Genomic DNA, 23980 nt, shown 5'->3' with positions numbered 1-23980 from the left:
ACGTGTGAGCGCTGAGCTCCTCGCCTGAGCCCCATCAAACTTCGACAAAACTATCCTTTCGGCGCCTAGCTAGCTCTGAAAGCTGAGGCGGACTCTCTATCTACGCCCCGGCCTGGTGGGGGCCTTTCCCCGGTCGAAATCCGGTGTGGTGTCGCTTTGCTGTTTGGAGAAGGGTGCAGTGGCGGACCAGGCCGTAGTCCACGGTCTATCCTGAGAAGCTGCCCGAGCTGCGTCACGCTACGTGCGGCCTGCGGTACTAGAGTGGTGCCGGTCTACCGCTCCTGCGACTACACAGCTGGTCCTGCTTCGCGATAACACGCCCTGTTCCCGAGCGCAGTTGTGGTGGACTGGCCTTTGATTGTGCATTCCATGGGAGCAGAAGTGCTGGTGCTATAAAGGTGCTAATGGACGCTGGAGGAAGTTGCTAGCGGGCCGCCAACCTCCTTGGGGAGAGATCCATCGGCCTGTGCCTGCACCCTGCGCGTCTCACGGACAGCTGTGGAGCTGTGGATTTGAAGTGTTCTGGAGTGTGGTGACCCGACTGCTCGACTTTGGTGTGGTCCGGTTACAAAGGAGTGCTCGGTGGTGTGCCTCTCTGGCGACTAGGCCTACTCGTACTGCCGTGCGATTAGCCGCCATCTTGGCCGCATTTCTTGCTGCGCAACACCTCGTCCTTTGGAGCCTGCTCCCCCATTGTCTCCTTTCTACTCCCCTAACATTCGCTGGCGATTTATTGCTGGCGGTTGGGCACCTTGACTGAATGTCAACCAGGAACGCTATGGGGAAGGGCGACAAGACCCAGCCCAAACTGTCGTTTGATCAGGGGAAAACGAAGGGTGCAGAGGGGCCGGCCCCGGATGCCTCGCCGCGGCCTACGGCATCCGACAGCTCACTGTGTGCAGACATTCGTGAAATGATGGGCGCTATGGAGAAAGGCTTGCAGGACAGCATGGCGGCGATCGGCACTAAAATCGATGCTCTGTCCTTCAGGATGGACCGCATGTCTGAGAGAGTAGATAAGCATGCTGAACGGCTGGATATGGCAGAAAGACGGCTGACTGAGGCGGAGGAGGCCCAAACGGAATGGGATAAAGACCGCAAGCAGTTCGGACGCCTACTCCAAGTCATTCAAGACAAGACGGAGGACTTGGAGGCGCGCTCACGGCGCTCCAACGTTCGCATTACTGGGGTGGCGGAATCTACCAACACTGGCAAAATGGAGCTGTTTGTGGAGAAGCTGCTTCGGACACTGTTAGGGGAAGAGGTCTTCTCCCCCATGTTCATCGTCGAGAGAGCTCACCGCACTCTGGGGCCGAAACCGCAACCAGGACTCCCACCGCGGCCGATTATTGCGAAGCTTTTGAACTATAGAGACAGGGATCTGGCGCTTCCGCTGGCGAGGGAGAAAGGAAATTTGCAATTCGAGGGCATGAATATCTCCCTCTATCCGGACCTCACGGCGAGAGTGCAGGAGGAGAGGAAGCGCTTCGCCCCATATAAGAAACAGATGAGACCTTGGGCTGGACTACGCCATGTTGTACCCTGCGAGACTCCGAATCAACAGGCAGGGGCACTCGCACTTTTTCACTGACCCTGCGGACTTGAAAAAATCCCTGAAGGAATGGGCTAAGGAACAACGCAACAGCCCGAGGAGTCAACGAGAGGACGCTGATGCCGCTGCTACCATGGACGGCCAGGGGTAATCGAGTGTGTGGACTCCTTTCTGGGTCGACTGAGCCCTTCCGAACTTTTGACTCTGATGCAGACGCTGTGGGCCTACTTTGTCGAAACTGTGGGGTGAGATCCTGCTACTGGTTGAACGCATAGGAATGCGCGGGGGGTTTAGTGGCAGCACGTTTTACTATTTGCTGGTTGCTTTGGGGAGGGCCCTCCCGCGCGCGGGAGCTTAGTTCTTTGATGGTGTGTTTTTGAGCTAGTGAGGGTGCCGAATGGTACTGGGGGGCGGGGTGGTGGAGTAACCGAGGTTTAAGGTCCTAGACCCAATTGTACTGTTGTCTGACTGGGAACCTCTGCCCCTGCGCCTTTGGCTTTTGGCTCTCCTGAGGGCCCCTTGGGTCTGTAGAGTCTACTGGTGGTTTTGGGGAGGGGGGTGGTGGGACCTGTCTGACTGGGTTGGGGTTGGTCGGCTGTGGGCGGGTGGGTGGTTGTTCTATTCTTCTTTTGTTGACTATGTTACAAAAAGACATATGTCCATTGGGGTCTGTTGGGGGGAGGGTTTTGTTCGGCCTACTACTGGATTGTGTCTGCTGTGCCACCTGTGCGAAGCTGATTTGCTCCCTGTCCTGTAATGGTGGATGTTGAGATTCTAGGGCCGGAGAGTGGCCCCAACTCTATCAGAATGCTATCTTGGAATGTGAGGGGGCTGAATGATTTCCGTAAACTCCAGAAAGTACTAGCATACTTACAGCGACACCGGGTTGATCTCGCCCTGCTCCAGGAAACCCACCTGCCTCTAACTAGTCCTATGCTGTTGACCAGGAGTCTTGGGAGTGCTTGTGTTGCTGCAGGGTTCATTACACATGCGAGGGGTGTACTTACGTGGGCTAATCCCAAATCGCAATTGACACTGCAGAAGGTTGTTGTGGACCCGGAGGGTCGGTATGCTGTTGCCCGTTGTGTGGTTAAAGGCCACGACTTGTTGGTTGTGAATGTGTATGGCCCCAGTTACGACACGCCTACCTTTTACACCTCGCTGGCGGACCTATGTAGACAGTATGAGGGCTCCAGGTTGCTGTGGGGGGGAGATTTCAATTTCGTGTTAAATCCGGAGCTGGACAGGTCGGCTGGTGCTTCCAAAAGCCCAGCGGCCTCGGCATTACTCATGCAGGCGGAGCTGGTGAAGCTTGATTTGTTTGATGTGTGGCGTCCTAGGCACCCGGGGAAGGGTGGTTTCACTCATTACTCAGCCTACCATAATATACAGACGAGGATTGATTATTGGTTTGCCTCCCACTCCCTCCTTAATTCAGTGAAGGGATGTGCAGTATTGCCCCGCACGTTATCTGACCATTCACCGCTGCTTTTGCTACTGGAGGCACCGGCTAGAAGGATACCCCCGTTCACCTGGAGGTTCCCCCCGTATTCACTCCTGGATGAGGCCTTCAGAGGGGAATTAGCTGAGGATATAGACACTTACTTCTCAACTAATGTGGGGTCTGTGGATAATGTCCAGGTGCTTTGGGATGCATTCAAGGTGTACATACGTGGGATGACGATGGCCAAACACTCAGGGGTGCTTAAAGCTATCAGGCAGCGATTGAAATACTTGGAAACACAACTGTCTGATCTGGAGCGTCAAGCGGGGGGTGCAGAGGATACTGACACACATGAGAGGCTTAAGTCCCTGCTATCGGAATTCCATGAGGAGGCGGATAGGGAGATACAACATATGGGGAAGTACGCCACGGCACGCACATACGGGGAACGGGACCGCCCTGGCTCCCTGTTGGCTAAACTGATGCGAAATAGCAGACCGCCATTGGTGATTGAGGAGTTATTAACATCTAGTGGTGAGGTGGTAACGGAGGAAAAGGATGTACTGGCGGAATTCCATGCTTATTATACCGAACTGTATAAATCGCGGTCAGGTCACCTAGAGGAGGAAATAGATGATTATCTGAGCTCTATCCAGATGCCCTTTTTAGCCAATTGGCAGCGAGAATTTCTTATGGCACCATTCCAGAGAGAGGAGATTACGGAGGCGCTGCAGGGGATGAGGTCAGGCAGCGCTCCGGGGACTGATGGTCTTACGGTGGCCTTCTATAAGGCGTTCCAAGACAAACTGGTACCCTACTTGATGCTGCTCTTTGACGACATTTGTCAACAGGGTAGTATGCTGAAATCTATGAGGGAGGCACTTCTCATCACCATCCCAAAGCCGGGAAAACCCCCCAATGAGTGTGGCTCGTATAGGCCGCTCTCCCTGATTAACGTAGACGCCAAATTATATGCTAAGGTTCTGGCAGCGTGTCTGGCTCTGCTTGTCCAAGACTTGGTTGCCCCGGAGCATGCTGGGTTTGTCCCCGCTCGGAACTTGACCTACAATATTCGTACAGTGCTAGGCACCATTCAGCATGTCCGGCAGGAGAACAAGGCTGTGGCTATTTTCCTGGACATGGAAAAGGCCTTTGATTCAGTGGAGTGGCCGTTTATGCTCAGGGTTCTGCGTAAGTATGGGCTCGGCGAACCTTTCTTACAGATGCTAGGGGCCCTGTACTATAAGCCGACTGCACGATTAAAGATAGGGAACTCGGTCACTGTCCCGATTGAGATCAGCAGGGGCACCCGGCAGGGTTGCCCCCTCTCCCCGCTTCTGTACGCTTTAGTGGCGGAACCTCTGGCTTGCGCTATTAGGGAATACCATGGGGTTGAAGGGATCAACTTCCCTACCTATCAGATTGGCATTTCGACGTACGCTGACGACACCCTGTTATATGTCCGAGAACCGGAGGAGAATCTGTCGTCTGTCTTGCGGGAAGTGGTAAGGTTTGGAGCCCTGTCTGGCCTGCGGGTCAACTGGAACAAGTCTGTGGCGCTTCCTCTGACCCCGGTGACCCTCCCGTTTGACTCGGAATACCCGCTGCAATGGAGCGAGCTGCTGTACTCTCCCCTTATGCGGGTGGAATGGGCGGTGTGGTTGGCCCCGCTGACAGAGAAGGGGGTCCTTAAGGCGTTACGGGACTTGGGCATAGAAAAGATGGGGGATTTCTTTTTGAATGGCACGGTGAAGACATTGCAACAGGTCCTACAATCCCACTCTGGGAAGACGCTGTTACACAGCTTCCAATATCATCGGGTCCGTAGGGCGCTGCAGGTGTTGCTGGGCCCGGAAATGTCGGAGCCGCAGGAGGTGCTGGAGCTTACATATGTTATTAAGAACCCATCGTCCAGTAAGTTGATAACGAATCTTAAGAAATTGGGGGACCTGCACCGGCAGTACCCGCTCTCCAAGGCCAGATTGGCCTGGCAGTGTGATCTCCAGTTGACGATCTCGGATGAGATGTGGCACTACTGTTGTACGAACACTAGAAAGATCTCACTTAATAGTAGACATCGTTTGATACATTTTAAGTATTTACAGCGGGTCTACTACACACCGGAAAGATTGCACAGGTGTCGGCGGAGTGCGAGCGGTGCCACTTTCCCTCGGCTGATTTTTTACACATGTCCTGGACTTGCCCTAGTATTCATACATTCTGGCAGGGGGTATTCTCGGAACTTAGTATGATGTTGGGAATGGAGGTACTGCCGTGCCCGGCTCTGGCGCTGCTGGGTTTTTCCAAACCGTTGCCAGTAGCGGTGCGGCGTTTGGCTGATATTGCTCTGCTGACGGCCAAGCGTCTGGTTGCGTTGTGCTGGATGAGGGGACCGGTTCCCACTAAAAGGCGCTGGGAGACGGATTTGCTGTATTGCTGTACACAGTCTGAGGTGTATAATGAACTGCTTCCCCCAAAAGTCGCCCTAAGAATTTCTGGGGGCTATATAGGGAATATCAGTGTGCCAAGGGGGGCGGTGAGTCAGACCCTGAGGGGGAGGAGTTGGATGAGCTGCAGGAGGGTGGGGTGGAGGCGGCGGAGGTTGACATGCTACATGTTTGACTGTTCTTTCCCCAGAGGTGGTCACCTGGTTCCTTGTTGCTGCTAGTCGTGATGTTAGGGTTGTGAGTCCCCGGGGAGGTTGCGTAGGGAGGGTGGTCTTAGTGGTTCCTTTAGAATTCTCCATTGCACCTTTGGGCCCTCGGGTCCTTGGCTATAGGTGCATTGTTCATCTGTAGAATCAGCAGTTATAGCAGGTGGGTGGGTGGACACAGGTACGGGTAGGCTGGCTTGTTTGGGGGGTAGGGGGTTTGTTCGGATGTGGGTTTATTGCACTTTTCCCCCTTTTTTTTTTTTAGGTAACTTGTCTCCGCGATTCCGAGACTTTGTTTGCACAGTCGAGCTAACTGCATTGTCTTTGTACATCAATCTATGGTCATGGGTGTCTATGCCAGCATTAACTACTTCACTCTTGATAATTGTCAAAGTTATCTCTGCAGAACGTTTTTTCTGTCTACGCCGCCAGGCCTCCGGGATGCTGGCACTAAGGCTGTGTATGCTGCTACTGCCATTGTCCTGGATGATATTTATTGTTGCCGCCGGCCTCCGGGTTGTAGGCGATGAGTGCCGTGTGCTTACATCGAAGGTGCAAGGTGCAATAAAGTACAAATTTACTTTAAAAAAAAGAATAATACTGGCCTCTAATGGTAACGTTGACCTCCCCCACCTCACCCTGGCCCGAGGAGGCTGTTTAAGCCATCCTCACCACCTCATCCCCACCCATCAAGGACTCAATGTCCCAGTGGGTGGGGTGGAATGCCAGGGACAAGTGAGTCATGTGAAAGACAGTCAGACTCCAGCGGGAGGCCAAGGGGTGAAAATGGCCCTTTGTGCCTGCGTTCCTCCACGGACCCAGCATCGATGCCTGGCAGCCAGGTGATGAGGACAAGGAGAGGGTCCATCTGGGTAAGAAGTGAGCAGAGGCACTCTTTCCCCTGCAGCAGGCTTCCAATAGGCTGTTCAGGCCCCATCGGGCTGCTTGCCACAGCCAGATAATACATACAGCAACAACCAGCATGCTGCTAAACAAACGGCACGCAACTGGCCCTCTGGCACCAGTCCAGTGCCCAACTTATTAGTGCGACCCAGAGTACCGGTACTCTCCTTGACAGTGGAGAAGTGCCGGTACTCGGCTCGGTAAATTTAAGAAGTGCCGGTACTCAGTACCCGTAAGTACCGGCCCATTTAAAGCACTGCTTAGCAGTCTAGTGGCTGCTATCAGGGAGGGGGGGCTTTCCTATTTGCCTGATCAGCCATAGAAAGGTGGTCGATGCGCGGACGAACAGCTGGCACTCCAAAGGCACACTTGAGGCAAGCCTGTCTGTGTGTGGATGGCGCCAGGGCTAGAAACCCTGACTCTCCGGCGCCACCTAGAATAATCTATTATGCTTCTGAGCTGCTGCTATTCAGACCACCAAGCGCAAATGTTTGCCTACACACTTCCACGTTTGGGGAAGATGGTAATGCTGAGGTTCGTCGTAGACAATGTGGCTTCGCTTCAGCTCTTGGGGGTAATCTTACTAACTTTACTAATCTGCCCTCAAAGGTCGATCCAACATTATCTACTTTGAAAATGTGTAGTATTAATTAATCAAAGCTCTAGTATTTAGTGCATCATGCCCCCTGGCCTCATTCAGGACTGTGAAAGCGCACTATTCAAACTTATTCAACAACAATTTCGCTTTCTCAGGCTTTCTGATTTACAGACAACCAGGCTACCTTAAACAGGTCAGTGATTCTTTAATAAAACGTCCCTCTTCACTGTTGCTTCAGTTGTCTAATTTTAACATCGTTGGCAACCTGAATCTGCATCTTGAACTAACTAATGATAAAGAAATCCAAAACTTTACTAACGACCTGGCTATTATACAATTGACGCAGCTAGTAAAACATTTGATTTGTGTGGCTGGACAGCAGTTGACTTGGTCAGACCATTATATGGGGCTAAGGACCGTTGATAAAACTAGCACAATGGGAATGCATGGATCATTTCATTCCTGTTAGACCTAGCAGAACTAGGAAGCAGCCTTCAGCTGCTTGGTTCAATTAAAAACTACTCACAGAAAAGAGGCGTTGTGAAAAACTAGAGCGCGCTTGGCAGAAAACCTGTGATGCTGTAACAAAAAAACAATACATGGGAGCGATTAAAGGCAATTAGAAAATTATTCTTTTTAAAGCTTGCACTGACTTTTCTGCAGAAAAAATCAGTAGTAAACCCTCTAGGGAAATGTTCTCCATTGTGAATAACTTGATCAAGCCAGCAGCTACTCCTGCATCAGATAGCCACATCATAACACTTGCAGATCATTTTGTAAAGAAGGTCAATGACGTTTACTTTAATTTCAGTAAGAGTGAGGAAAAAGATGAACCCTGTTCTATTGTCACAATGACTAATCACACACCACAGGCAGCCTTGGACAGACTGCCTCTGCTTTAATGTAGATTCTCTTTCTATCCTGATGTGGCACGTGAAATCAGGATCCCCAGACGACCCATTAAAACCTGATTACAACTTAAAATTTCAGTAGAGTATTACACCTATTTTTCTAAAATTGGCCAATCTTTTGTTTAGTACAGCTGTGGTGGCAATGTCATGGAAACATGCCAAGATTATTCCTCTTTTAAAAAAAGCTTTCGCTAGACGCTACCCAGCCAAAAAATTATTGCCCCATCTTTCTTCTGACATTTTTGTGGAGAAACACGTGAACAATCTCCTAACAAATTTTTAGAACAGAATCAAATATTGGATTGCTCCCAGAATGAATTTAGCCCTTTGTGAGGCACTGAAACTGCTCTCCTAACAGTAACAGAAACCCTTCGTAGTGCTGTAAATGTTGGCAAATCCCAGGCAACGGTTCTCTTAGTCTTAGACAAAGCCTTGACCTGGTTTATATTCTTTCTAAAGGAGCAGTCTTTTCATGTAAAATCCCCCCTTCTGCCTCATCCCAAAGAGCTCTGGTCGGGGTACATGTCCATTTATTGTGCAATTACCAATGTATAATGCTATATAATGTAAAGAACGCAAGTAATTCAAATGTATCCTAACGCTCCATGTTTTTGTACATTACAAATGCCAATAAAAACATGTTTAAAAAAATCCCAAAGAGCGCTGGTACGTGGCATTCGCCAGGGTTCAGCGCTAAGGCCTCCCCTTTTAAATATCTACATTAGACCTCTAGCAGATGTGGTGAGACCCTTTGGGACATTGCTAGCATTGAACGCTGACGATAGTCAGTCAGTCAAATATTCTTTATTCGGTTAATTAAAACCATAAAAGACACAGACAATATAACAAATAAATACTATCATAAAATAATCCAAACTATTTCCAGAACGTCAATACAAATTCACACACATTTTATGAGAATGTATAATAAAAAGCATAAAACAATATCATTCAATTCTAATTCTATACAGTTAAAACACAGGACAAAGCCCAATGATATCAATTTATCCCAGAAGCCGAAGCCAGTGCAAGTTTTTTCTTTTTGCTTCCGGCACCCCTACTAAAAGACAAGCTACATTAAAAAATACTAGCACACTTGGCAACAACTGTAAGCATATTTAAGCTATTAAGTAAGTAAGTAAAGGGCTTATAAAGTGCGCAAATGCTGAGGCCTCTTGGCGCTGGAGGGAACAAGAAGGTGCAGAAAGCAGGAGGTGCTTGGTCGCTATTGGGGAGGAAAAAGCCAGGTTTTAACTTGTAGAAAATGTTTCCCTCTTAAAAGTGGTAAAATATGTTGATGTCTGAACAGACAATCATCACAAAGCATAACAAAATGCATGGCATTTTGCACAGAAAAATGATCACAGCTACAGGGGCCCAAATGTACAGCTTTATTCCACCCTTGTGATTCAGCAAGCAACCAATGTAGTAAGTTTAACCTAAATCTCGTTAATAGGAATCGACGATGAGGAATTGTGACCACTGAAAAGCAAGGCTCTGTTGAGGGGTAAGACTTTAATTACAAAAATATGCTCATGCTGAGAGTTTACAGAGCCTTCTACCTTCTCTCTCAGATTGAGTAACAGAAATAAAATGTTTCTTGACCCAATCCATGTCCTTTTTTGTGATCCTTGCTGAGGACCAATATAACTCAGGGTGTCTCAGGGTTCTCATGATAGATTCAATATAGCTGAGCCACGGTATACCATTAGCCCTCTCCAGAGACAAGGAGTCTTTTATGATTATCTGTTTACTTCTAGGTCAAGATTAATCAAGATCCTGATCCAACTTAGAAGTGTATGGAAAGCCAGACGTTTCAAATATACCCAGCCCTTATCATATTCTTCATGAATAATGAAGGAGGTTGTGGACTGTAGGACTGACAATAGTTGTCTCATAAATTTATTTTTCACTATCTGTAAATCAGTAACCTCCTTGTAGTTCAAATATCGCTCCAGAAGCTGGCTGTGGACTTCTTAAGTGGCCTCAAGTGCCCTTTTCATAGAAAAAGACCCCAAACAAGAAAAGGAGTTTACCCTGGAGATTACTGTACCTTCCACAAAACATTTCCATTGGCTTTTATTTTTGCACACCATATCCATGATGTTCAATTTTTTATAATTAGTACTCAAATCTATGGAATTCATAACACCTACGTAAGAATTAAGGAGCTGCTGAAGCCCCACTGTTGTTCTTGCAAGCAGCAACTGCATCATCCACGTATAAAAGTACTGGAATTAAATGAGTCCCAGCCCGGAGAATGTCTCTACAAGCTGTACATAAAGTTGGACCCAAGTTGTTGGTATAAAATGTGAATAAAAGTGGGGCCGGAATACAGCCTTGTCTTACCGCCCCACCCCATGTACTCTTATGGATGACCAAAGATTCCCAGTCTGATCATATCTCACGACAACAGAAATATCTAGATGAAAGATATGTAAAAAATCCACAATCTTACGATCCACCACCATATTTATAAGGTGTAGCCATAGTTTCGACCTGTTTACTATTGAAAGCTGATGTTAAATCGATAAAGGTAAGATGTAACATACCCCCTTTTGCTACTGTATATTTCCCAATGATCAACTGTAAATTTAGGCATTGATCTAAAGTGCCTTTCTCCTGGCCTGAATCTATACTGAAGATTGGAAACTACGCGTTATTTTGATTAAGCCAAGAGGATAACATGGAAGGAATCACTCACCCCATTACTTTGACCAAGGAATCTATACCATTGTGCATCAGTTCTTGCTCCTTTTTGTTAAAAACTGGGATAATTATAGATCTAGACCAAGAGGAAGGTAAACTTGCGATACAGGCAGCATTTAGGATGGGAGTTAATATTTTAGCCCAAAATTTGGGATTCATCCTGTATAGGTCCGCTGGAACATCTTGGGCCAGGTGTCTTTTTCTTCGACATGAGGGAGATCGTCTCTAATACTTTTTCCTCAGTAAAAATCAGATCAATTTCTTCTCTGAACTTTGCCAGGGTACTATCAGGGTTATCTGCTGACATACACCCACATATCCCCTGGAAATGAGTAACCCATATATCTGTGGTTATGGCATATTCTAAAACGCTATTAGACACTCCATTAAAAAAGGGACGATCAAAAACTTCTAAAAATCTGACACTATTTTTTAAGACTTTAGTCTGAAGTAGTTGGTGCCCAGCTCCCTTTAAATTTCTTTTTTTCTATCTGCTAGAGCCAGCTTGTATCTCTTCCTACAAGTGATAACCTCAATTTTATTCCTTAGAGGTTTTTTTAGTGCTATAAGCAGGTTTCTGTGTGCTCTAACTTCCTCTCCTATTATCCATTCACTAGCCAAAAAAAAAAGGGGTTGTGATCACTAAACAGATTCCATTTGACTTCAAAATGCTGGACAGACTGTACAAGCAAGACATAAATAAATACATAAATGATGTTTGAGTTGAAACATCTGCAGATAAAGTTGGCCAATCCACTTGGTCTCTACATTGGACAGTTGTTTGCCAAGTTATAATCAGCTAGAATATCAGAGTTATGTCTTTCCACATAAGACTCTAAAAAGGACTTTAACACCAGCAGATGTTCGGAAGGTTTGGACTGCCAAAGGAATTATAAAAATGTACAACCAGTATAGTAGCCTCATTTTTCAAATCTAGCTGGATTGGCAGCAGATCACTACAGCCTGTCTATCAGTGTATACTTATATGAAATACTTGGGGATACCACCCTTGGCTCTATTTGATTGTGACAGTAATGCCGTAGAAAAATAGGAAGTATGCCCATTAAAATAAAAGGAATCGTCTCTGACCTACATTTCTTGTAAACCCACTATGTGCTGATTAGTTATTAAATTGAGCACCCTTCCATACAACCTTTTATTGCTCAGCCCTACTATATTCCAGCTCATCACCTTCAAGTATGGGTCTACCATGGATTCTAAATTAACAGGGAAAATAACCCTATCACTCTCTAGCCTGCCCTCCTCCTGCGGAGGCCTGGTGAGCACAGGTACCAGTCATTCATCACTATCTAAGGAACTCAATGGAAGAAAACCTATTGATCCACTGAATTGGAGCGGCCTGTCCACTTCTAGCCTGGACACTCTGCAACCCTATCAGCGTCCTAGAATTCCTGGTAAAATGTGTGCCCCCTGGCGGTTAGAAGAAGCAAAGTGGAAACGCTTTGATTCCTGTAGAGAGAGAGCTAGGGTGGAAAGCCTGTTGTATTAGAATCCCAACTACATCAGGTTGATCAAAGTTGATAACAATACAGTCTAGATCTCCCGGTATCTCCTCAATCCTACCCATCCCATCTTCTGGCCATAATGATATGAGTGGTCAGGTATGTCCTATCCCCCAGTTGGCTATTGCACTAGTGTGTGACCTTGCGTATGGTTTCTACCACGCCTGGCTTCATGGAGTATATCCACCAAAACTGCCACCAGCGGAGTAGATTCTGGGAGGGTGGGGCTACAACCTAAGACCTGCCAAAATTGGTGGAGAGCATCTGTTTTCCCTCGGTCGTCCACCTATAATAAAAGACGGACCAGCTGAGGGGAGAAGTGGTACCTGAGTAGATGAAGACTCATCCACTTCACCTGGTACTCTATTTTTACATGCAATCATGTTTGGGTTTGTCATATTCATTAGAACATTCATGAGCCCTTGATTTCCCCAGGTGACTCAGCGCATTTGGGTTTACTAGAAGAAATATATGGGGTGTAAGCGTGTTTCCTACTGTGGGCAGTAAATTCGGAATGGACCTCCTGAGTACCATTGGAGGGGTGCCCTTCCCCCATCCCCATTCAAGATTTCATGTTAGCACCAGTAGATTCTATGGCAGCCAATTTCACCTGGAGCTCCTCCACCTCACTCCTGATTAGCTTTGCAATATTATCAAGTAAATTATTAAAGAAGGGCTCCAACACTGTCTTAATATTACAAACGGAAGAAGTAAGAAATGTAGTGTTCCCTGATATGGGATTAATAGGGAGCACCATCATGCCGGCCAAATTTACCAATCCAGTTCTAGGCCTGGCCCCAGATCCTTCTTTTCTTGGCTGGGGAGGGCCCGTTTAAATGATGAAGAAACAGGCACCAAATGAAACTCAGATGCTGTAGCCCCGCCCCCCCCCCTTGTCTCACTCTCAATTAAAAGAGATCACCCTGCTCAGGGATATGAGTCACTTTAACTGCATCTCCCGACTATCCCCTCTTAGTCTGGGGTGCGGAGCTCAGTTTAGAAATATCCACCCCTAAGCCCCAGTTTTTCTTCCACACTCTGGATCTCTTCATTTAGTGCTCCAACTGCCGATGTGAGAATTGAAATAACGGATGAGCACTTACATGAGTCCTTGGGATCGACTGAGCAATTTTTAGAGCAAGATTTCCGCTTGCCCATCGTGGTGGCTCGCTTGCAGCCGAAAGAGGGGTAGCCCAGCCAACCTCTTCCTGGCTCTGAGGGGCTCAGGATGGGCCCGGCCCTTAACTTACCCGCTCTCTGCCTCCCGCCATATCGTGCTCTTCCGTCTTCTGGGCACAGGCTCCCAGAATGCACAGCGGTTAATACTGACATTGCATGAAAGCAGCGTCGGGGTTGGCCTGAGCGCCGGCAACCTGCGCTCCCAGGCAGACTTAGAGCCTTTGTCTGCTCTTCCCAGCCCTAGCAATGCAGCTGGGGCTGGACAGAGCTTCACTGCAAATGATGGCTTGGCCGGCCGCAGACGGCGGCCAAACCCTCATACACAGTGAAGTGAGTGCCCACCACTCTGCTAACAGCAGTGTCATCTCCTCGACCCACCCCCAAGGCTCGTCAGAGTCCGGGGGCGGGTCCAGGGGATTAAAATAAAACTATAATAAAATGGGTTTAAACCCCGTTTATTGTTTAATTTGCTGGTCGTGACAGAAAGGGAAAGCATCTGTGGAGCCTATAGTGTCTCCATGAACAATGCCGCTTGCATGCAACTGTACCCAATTTTGATTTCTTCTTCCTTCCAAGCTTGCTCCATGGAGACCAGGCAGCCTTGCAGTGCTAATCATTTCATGTTGTCCTCGGACTAGAGAATGAAAGATTTCTTACTTCAGTAGTTGCGTTATTTTTGTTAGCATGACTAATGTTAACCTGCAGCTAGAATAATAGAGAAATCTCGCACGCACGTTATTTAGAACCTTAAGTTTTCTTGGCCCTTATCCTTACACAAACATTCTGAAGAGTCCGTGCCCTTCATGGTAAATACCTAAGATATGGTTTGCATGTAGCTTTTTGTGTTATAAGTAAGCCGTGCCACACACAACACCAATATGTATACATGACTAACTACATGTAGTTGTAATTTACTTACATTTTTAGATAAACACAAGTATGGATGTATACACGCACCATGCTAATGAGGATTTTCCAACTTTTAGCTATTTTAGCTATGACATGTCATAGTAATGCATAAAGTAAATATTACAACAGTGAGGTTATAAAATGTCAGCACACATAGGGGTTGATTGGGATGGATGGCGGAATTACGTCTGCCCACCACCCTATTCAACACAGGACTGCCCGACAGGGCGGTCCCTACAGAGGCATTGCAATGCGACTGCCACCACGGCGGTAGCAATGCCTATCTTTTGCATTGCAGCTGGTGTTGCTGGCTGCAGCACCCGCCACATTGAAAAATGTGGACACCTGACATATTCCTGCACTACGTGCCAGGGATATGTAGGGGGCACAATAGGTGCCCCCCAAAACCCAGAGCTTCTGGCCAGGGGAAATGGCGGGACTGCTACGGGCCTCTAAAGTCCCTTCCGCCTGCCTTTTCTTGGCAGTTTAACCGCCATGAAAAGGCGGATGGAAAGGGACATCATAATCCCTACAGCGGTGCCTGGTAGGCACCGCCGCCGTTGTAGCGATATGATTTCCCTCTGATACAACGGTAGGCTCAAGGAGCCCATCGGATGTGTGGCGGTCGGTCTTTTCCGCACGCCACATATCCGTCCGCCATGGTCATATGGCAGACGGATATCATGGTTCTAATGGCAGTGGGCCCACCACCTACGGACTGTCGGTGGCGGCCCCACCGCCATCATAATCAGCCCCAAAGTTAATAACTTCAAGTAAAATATATTTAGTAATTCTCTGCAATATTAAGTTTACAGATACAAGACTGTACATAAGTGTAAACCACCATACTTTTCAACAATTTAGATGAATGCACAATACTAATTAAGATTATAAACATAGCAAAACATTCACAAAGATTTGCATACTGTGGTAAACTAGGACTTAACCCCTTCGAAGCTAATGACGAGCTGGGCTCGTCATGGCGCTTACCTGCTGTGCGCGGATGACAAGGCCAGCTCGTCATGATTTATGGACTTTATGTTTTTTTAGCGCAGGACGGGAAAACGCCTAGCAGCCATGTGGTTAAAGAAAACCAACTAAACATTCTCCCTACAAAATGCACTAGGGAAAATGAAAGAATGGTGTCTAACACAAAATAGTTGTAAGCGCCATCTAGGATGTAAACACTTATTTCAACTACTTAAAATTACTGAGACAATGGTGATGGTGGACAAGTTCAAGAGGATTATGGTTTCGCATTGTTAAGGCGCAACAAAAATTCCTTTCTTAAGAAGAACTCTTCTGGACTAAAGACAAAATCCAGAAAGAGTAAATAACTGAAGTGACATTTATTTTCACATTAAAGCAATTAAATCAATTTTCAAACAGTAACTAAGGTAGCCAACTGCCATGCCTAACGCTACTCGGAGAGAAATCCCAACATTCTAAGGTGCACTCTAGCAAGCATTCTAGGATGGAACCAACCTGTAAAGGAAGGAGGGGGAAGTGGAGCAGACCATATAAATTAGGGAAATAGGACCAAGAAGTGGAGAGTAACATAAACATTGTAAAAGAAGAAGGAGATTATAACACAAAGCTTATCACAGATAATCCTTCGCTTTGAGTTATCATCGAGAACATTTCACTTATTTCATAAAAATGTACAAAAATCGAATCTATTCACGGTACATGAAAATCCATCGATGATCACCACTCTTTGTTCAGACAATAATACATCATCTTCATTCTTCCTTTTTTTTTTCTTCAGCAGCTACTTCCCCTGAGGCTTCCTGCGGTCTTCATGGCTTCAATCGTTCTACAGGTTAAGTTCCTACGCATTCTCTTTTGTGCTCATCTTCGGAGGTTTCTGGGGTTCGTGGTGTGTGTCGTGGCTGTTCCAGTTTATGGTCCTGCCGTTCGGGTTGCGAGCAGATCTCGCTTTTGCCATGGTGTGAGCTCCCATGATGGCTGTTCTGGCATCACATGGCTTTTGGGTGTTTGCAAGGCAGTGGTTTCTATGGGCTATGTGGACTGTCAGTTTGTCAGGGCCTTCTTGCTCAAGGAGTTCTGGATTGTCGGGCCATTCGCCCTTGCAGGGGTCACCCCTGGGTGGGCATCTTTGCTCGCCCTGCTGTTGCACTTCTTCCCCGGTTACGTTTCTGGAGGGTGGGGAGTGCCGGCTTCGAGGTTGGATGTCCTGTGAGTCCTTGCCCTGTGTGTGGCCTGTTTCTTCCCTCCGTTTCCTTGCTCCAGAGTTTTCTGGGTTGGGTTCAAAGAGGGAGGTGGAGGGCTCAGGTGGTGCTGGTGGCTCCAGCATGGCCTATCTGTGTGATTTTCTCTGTTGGAGATAGTGGTTGGGCTGGAGTGACGGGTTTCATTAGTTTGGTCTGCCCTGTGGTTTCAGAGTCTCCTGGTGCCCGCTCTGGCAATTCTCAGGATGGTGACTTGCCGATTTAGCAGGGTGGGTTCGTTTTGCAGGGTCTCTTGGCTTCTGTCTCCTCTTCTGGAGAGTGTCTGCCTGGTCTTCATCTGCTCAACATTGACTGTCTTTTCAGACTTGGTGTCATCGAACCCATGGAGCTCCACTTTCTGTTTCTATGCATCGGGTGCTGATATGCCTCCTTGATGCGCTTTTACGGCTCTCTGGTCCCCTTAACAGGGCCTGGTCTCCAGGTTTTTTGAAGAGTTGTCCTTTCTACTTCCATTCACTCAGGTGGGATGTCCTGCATGGATTTTGCATCTGGTTTTGCGGGCTCTTCAGTATCCTCTGTTTGGGTCACTGATGTCTGGGAGGAGATAAACCTTCTGCCTTTGCAGGTGCTTGTTCTGGTGGCGGTAATGTCTGCTCTTCGGTTGGGAAAGCTCAAATCATTATCTGGTCTGTCTCCTTTTTTTGGAAGTTTGTGGTCAGGTTTTGGCTCCAAAGTTCTGTCCGCTGTGTTGGAGCTGGGCTGTCTTTGCTGTTAAATTGGGCTTTACTGTGCTTCTTTGGGTGGGTATTTTTAAGCAAATGCTTGTACAGTTGCCCTGGTCTTTTTTGTCTTGTATGCCAATGCAATGGAGATAAGCGAGAAGGACGTGGTGGTAATGCTTCTATTTCTTACCAGTATTTGCATTACTCCTACTCTCACTTATCTCCATTACAGCCCTCCCTCCCAGTTATCAGGCCAACTGTGTCTAAGAGCCTGGAACGAACAGGAGGTGGGCCCTTTTTATATTGATAGTGGTGTCTCTACGAGGCACAAGGGCTTAACTATGTAATGGAGATAAGAGAGAGTAGGACTCAAGAGTAATGCATTAACTGGTAAGTAATAGAAGCATTTCTCTTGCACTTTCTTACTATTTGTTTTCTTTATAGTAATCTCGAATCATCTCAACGTTAAACACTCAATAATTACACATTGCCAGTAAGGGATGTGTTACAGGTATTCATGGGAGAAACACAGCACAATAAATAATAAAAATAATAATACAAGAATGTATATAGCGCAGCTAATTACCCGTGAGGTTCTCTAGGCGCTGTCCATTGGCACGGGAGAAGAAGTTATTTGCCCAGAATTACAGGTGATGCCGAGACTCGAACCTTTATACCCAGCGCCAAAGTCGGCAGGTCTGCCCGTTCTGCCACACCCTCTCCTAATCGCAACTGTATGCAGAAAAGGTAGGAACTGATTGATTGGGCAGTATCAGCGTAGAGTTACTGGCACTCTGATCCTACGTGTACACATTGATTTGATGGCCAGAACCAGTGAGAAGGTCCCTTCTTGCCCATGCTTTGCCTTAATCTCTGTTCCACGTTTTAGTGAGAATAGGTAGGAAGAGTGGTACCTGCATGTGCCTTAGGTGTTGTGCACCCATTAGCTGATGTGGCTGAGATGCCTACATGAACTTAGTAAACATGAGGTGGCACATGGCTTTGTGTCCATGTGCCAGTGCTTCATGTATTTGTACATATGTCATTTGTGGGGTTATCGAAGAGTCTTCTCTGTCTCGCCTGGCAGCAGAGCGGATGCCGGTACCGACACTGAATGTATGTATGTATAGGCATTTATATAGCGCACTACTTACCCGGAGGGTCCCAAGGCGCTTCGACCGCTGCGAAACCCTTCCTGGCTTCCCTGAGAGATGGTCCCTTAATGGGTATCTCCAGGGTGAGACCAGGCATCCCTGGCGGTCTGGTGGGGCCGTTAGTGAAGATGAGGCAAGCTAATGCCCAGAGTTGCCGAGTGTGAACGCTGATCAGAGTGGGCACCGAGGCGAGAGAATTATCGAGTCCGCTGACCCTGGTCCAGAAACCTGCCGCGCCGGGAATCGAACCCTGGTCCCGGGCCGTCCTCTGCTCTCGGGTCTGCCGCCTCTAACCAAGACACTTAAGTCATGTATGATTGAGGACATGATGAATCATTGCCACAAGGGCAACACTTTGAGATCGATGAGGTACATGTAGGCAGAATAGTTCTTCCCTGACACAGAAGCATCAACCGATGCTGTCTCCTCTTTCAGGTTTCACTATACAGCAGGGGAAAGATTGTGTACTTATACAGGTTGATAAATAATCTGTAATTAAGCGCTTGTGTGCTGATGGTGGTATTTTGTTGTATGTGAAAATGTACCTCTCGATAGATCATGTGAACAAGGAATTTGTTATGCAGTGTGATGTGGCCAAGCAAGATATATTCCTAGAGGAACAGCAGCGCACCCAGCAAGAACAGCAGATAAGCAGCATTTGCTGTGATTTGAAGTATATCGCTTCATATTATACAGACATATTAATGCTACAAAACGAATCGAACAAAAGATAGTTGAAGATTTTAAAGATGTCTTCCTCCTTTAGCCACTGTCGGTCCCTTCTAGCCTATGTGCTACGAATGTAATATCGGACATCAGACTCTAGTTTAATCCTAGTATTCTGTGACTGTTTAAACTGGAAAACGCTCTAAAGAGAGTTCAGCTATAACAAATTTGAATCATCAGCCCAATAAGGATGAGTAATCAGCCCAATAAGGATGGGTTTTAGATCCAGAGTTAGCCCAATGAGTAGACGTTTTAGATGCACAGGAAGAAGGTAACTTATTTTCTTTACCTCTGCCAGATGGAAGCATATGTTCCATTTGTAGAGTTTTTCTGTAGTTTGTTTTTAGGGCAAGCCTCAGAAACAGCACAAACCGGTTCCAAAAGGCACATTATGGGTTTACCAAGAACATACAGGGGTTTGAAGCCCCTCCACTTCTTATTTAATGGCTTTTTGTCAGTCTTCTCTTTATCCCTCCAGGGCGCATTACTCTTGATCCAGCCTTTTGACTGGCTGGCTTCTATGCTTCCTCTGCTGGATTTGAGGGAACCATTTTTTTTCTTTTTGTTTAAGCATTTTACAAGGGCATGTGTTTTCTAGCGGTCTCCCTTGTGTGCTTTTGTTTCCCCGCCTCACTCTGCCTATGTGCTTTGCTCTCCCACCCACACTTGTGTTGCTCTCTCTTTCGCCCGTGTTCTTATGACCCTCATGCACCACGGTGCTCTCTTTTGCCCATGTTCTCTCCTTCTTGGTGCTTCTCCCTCAACTGCCCGCTGTTGTGTGTTGCTTCACGCCTTCCCTCCGCAACCAACTCCCCCTAATTAGTTTTTATTTTAAAAGCGCATTTGTGTTTTTTTTATTTACTGATCCATCTCAGATTGGCACCTTAAAAAAGGTGTCCTTTTGGAGGAGAAAACATGCAATTTAAACACATGTGCAAATCTACAAAGTGATGATGAGGTAGCCACCTTGTCACTTTTTCCCCCTGCCATTCTGCGCAGCCCCACGATGCTGTACAGCATAGTTAAAAAATGTTACTAAAGTCAGTAGATCTTATAGGCGAGACCTACTGGCTTTGCCAATGCTTGTTATATTTAGAGATTTTTTACTTTGTTCGTAAGGAATTGGTTCAGATGAAGACAGTGGTGATGGTAAGAAAGACGGGCACTAGCTGAGTCATGAGCTCATCCAATTAGAATCGTATCAGTAAAACCACCATTCACTTGCCGCCAGCTGTGATTGGTCAACTTATTGTTGGAGACAGCAACACAGATTGGTATACTACTGCTGGGAACCATAAACATAACTGCATGTTGCTACCTTATGATTCGTGAAGCAGGCCTCAACAACTAAGCAGGAATCATTAAGGTCAGACATAATTAAAAAGGCATGCAACACTGCACCCATTTGAGTTGGAGTGGAGAGAAAAGCACACAACTAGGCGGAGGATGTACGGTCATTTTGGAAAAAAGTAAGCCATTCCAGTAAAGTTTGCACCACCCGGTGATGCACAGAACTGTGTAAAAAGGCCGAGTACTCCACCATATCAAAGGCAGTCCAGAGATTTAATAGAGAGACAGGACTAATGTTCATTGATTGACAGTGTCAACAATGCCGTCAGCCATGTCCAGTAATTGTTTCCAAGCCGTCAGAACCCACAATGTGGAAGGGAAGTTAATCCACAAAAAATCCAAGCACAATGGGAAGTATCCAGCCGTCACCCTGGTACTCCCAGTGCAAAGAATTTCAGCTCTCTAGGTGAAATAGTATTTTGATTGGAGAAGCATTCCCCACAGACTTGAAAAACGTGCTGGCCATGAGTGGCACATTTAGAGGGCAATTTGATCATTCAACCTTCAGTAGAGCCAGTAAAAACTCAACAGTGTTGGGCGGGAAGTAAAACGTTGGTGAAGCAACACAGCTTGAGGTAGGAAAGGCTTGGGGAAGGAGGAAAGTGAACACACTCATCAAATGCATTTGGGCTAATAGCACCTTGATATAGACCATAACTATCATATTTTGACAATACGGCCACTGTCCATGTGTAATGTCCTCCAAATGACTGGAATCGTAAATGGTTAAACACGATAGAAGGGTTTGCTTGGATTGCCAGTGGTAAAACAAAATATTCTTGGCAATATACTGATTCAGTATAATAAACCTGAGCAATGGGAACATGCGCTACCGTACTGTAACACCACAGGCTATGAAAAATGTAACAGCCCATGTGTGATGTGGAGAGCCGGGATTTGCAAAGCTTCCTGCAAACTTTGATGTTTGTGGAAGAAAAATGTTGATTTACCGTGTAGCTTTTGGAAGGATGGAGTAGAAAACCTACCAGTCATGGAATAGTGACCTCATTCACACCGGTCGGTAGAGGAAAGAATGATTTAAGGATATTCTGATGAAATGGTCTAACAACAACACAAGTTGTTCCCAGGAAGCCAGAGAAATCTCCGTGTCCTCCAAAGACGTACTATGAGCTCACTCCTTCCAACATGTCCTCTGGCGGTGAGGAACTCTGCGTTGAGGGCTTAACATCTGGCATATCTGGGTTCAAATTAAAAACCGATGTGTTCTCTGCCAGGGTTCATGGAATATTTCCTATACCACTGACACGGTCTTGCATTGACGTGGCTTCACACTCACCTGAGATGCATGAATAAAGAAACACGTCTATACCTTCTGCCTCACAGTATGGAATCAAGAAAAGGCTAGTAGGTCGGCATGATCCTTCACCTCTCATGCTGGGCTTTGAATGCCTGTAAAGCAGCCTATCTGGTCACCAAGCTCCAGATCTCTGGGGGATGCAGAGGGCTGTGGAGCAGACAACAGCTTAAACTGGAGCTCTCTCGGTTTTGCCAATACTTAATTTGCAAAAGAAATCATGCCAGAGCCCAAAACCCAGAAATTCACAACAGCACCCTACACCAACAATGCACCATAGCTCCACCATGCCTCCTGACTAGAACAAAGACACTTCTATTCTGCAGTCCACAACAGTCCAAACCCCACCCCTGGTCCTATTAAGCCTGGATTCAAAGATGATTCCCTCAAAAAACGACAGTTAAGAACACTGATACAAGCATTTTCAATGCAATAGGTCTCGCATTTACGCGAGTTTAAGCTATTGGCATTGTAAATGACAATGGGTTTTATTTAGGTTTTAAAAACCAAAACATAAATAAAAGGCATTGTCATTTACAATGCCAACAGTGCAAACTTGAGTAAATGCGAGAACTATTGCATTGCAAATGCAAGGCATCACGGTCAATGGGAGGGCGGGTGGGGGGGACGGGGAGGGAGAAGGCACGGACAATGGGCGGGGGAGTAATCTAGGCACGAGAATGGGAGGGAGGGCGGGGGGATAAAAAAGGCACCAATGCACATCGTGCCTGCAGTAAGAGAAACTGAATAAAGAAAATAGTGCTCACAATCTAAATGACAGGTATTGTGTTACAACCAAAGTAAAGGGGCCAGTCGCCATGGGAGGTGACAAATGAAGAGGAGGCGGTACTAAGGAGGAAAAAACAAGCCTATTTTTTAATTTGAAACCAGCATTTAGGACAGTCAATGACAAGCCAATGGCAAATATGGGCGGAGAGTAGGCGGGACTTCAATTTGTTACTCCACCACAACAAGTCTTGCAGAGCTTTGCATGTGCGCCGACTCTAGGTTCAACCCAAAAAAATGGACAGCAGATACGATTGACTAACTAGTCCAAAGTAAAGAAAGCAGGAGCTAAATGAAAACAGTTGATAAAGAATTGTTGAGGCTATTTATGGAAGCAAATATCAAAATCCAATAACCCAGCCAGAGAATTGTTCAAATGCATCCACGAAAATACTATAGATGCAGCAAACAAGCAAACATTCTCACCAGCAGCAGAAAAATGCAACAGGATACGAACATAATTCATGGAAAAGATTCATAAAAATCTGGGAAAGTATAACTACAAGACTTTCACAGAACATGACTATTTAGCCCAGAGCGCTTATCTACTAAAGATACTCCCAAAAAACCCAAAAACAAATACAGCAACCATAAAGCAGGCCAAACTGAAAACTGGGCAGATAATACATATTAAAAAAGACAAAATGTGGATCCCATAAATTACAAGCCAGTAACCAATTCAATGTGGGTAAGATAATTGATTGAGAAATGGGTGGTCCTTAAACTCAACTATCCACAAATAATATGGGAGAGAGATAATGAATCCTAGCCTTTAGTTCTCATCTTCATTAATTGAAATGAACTCAAACGAAAAATAGGTTCAATTTTATGCAATTAAAGTTCAATTACATTCCCTCAACACAATTTTATTGGGGGATAGGTTTCTGGCCGTCACCCACAATTTATGCCGTGCTTTCTCATCGGGCTCCCCTCCCATTCACCTGTAAAAGGTCAGGTTGGGCTCTACCAGAGTTTTTTTTGGGAGCAAGGGTGTTTTGGTGTGAAGAGAAATCGTCTTCTCGGGACCAGCGAGCAGATCATAAAATGCGATTAGACTCTTCAAAATACAAAGCAAGTTGATTTCTTTAAAATCTGTAAAGTGTTCAAGCTGAATAGATTATATTGTTGAATTTACAATATTGCTGCATTTCAAATGAAAAGCATATGAACATGGCATAGAAAGACTCAAGAATTCACCCCTTCCACCAAATATTATTAACAACTCTTTTTTTAAGTCTCACAAAGAGCCTTGTACCAATACTTCAAACAATACTTTTGGTCTGCCCTCCACTCGTGAGTGGATAGCTTGCATGTCTATTTCAGTTCACTCGGCATGATTCGGTGGCTTTCCTTC

General features: G+C 46.3%; 1 protein-coding gene across 2 annotated transcripts in view; it reads right to left on the bottom strand.

Annotated features, from left to right (window-relative positions):
• Nucleotides 1-23980, bottom strand: part of GRK5 (G protein-coupled receptor kinase 5) — a 638763-nt gene that overhangs the window by 371452 nt on the left and 243331 nt on the right. The window lies entirely within an intron of this gene.

This window comes from Lissotriton vulgaris, chromosome 5, assembly GCF_964263255.1.
Source record: "Lissotriton vulgaris chromosome 5, aLisVul1.2, whole genome shotgun sequence".
NCBI lineage: Eukaryota > Metazoa > Chordata > Amphibia > Caudata > Salamandridae > Lissotriton > Lissotriton vulgaris.
The sequence above is the reverse complement of the archived record's forward strand: the minus strand, read 5'-3'. Positions and strand labels throughout refer to the sequence as shown.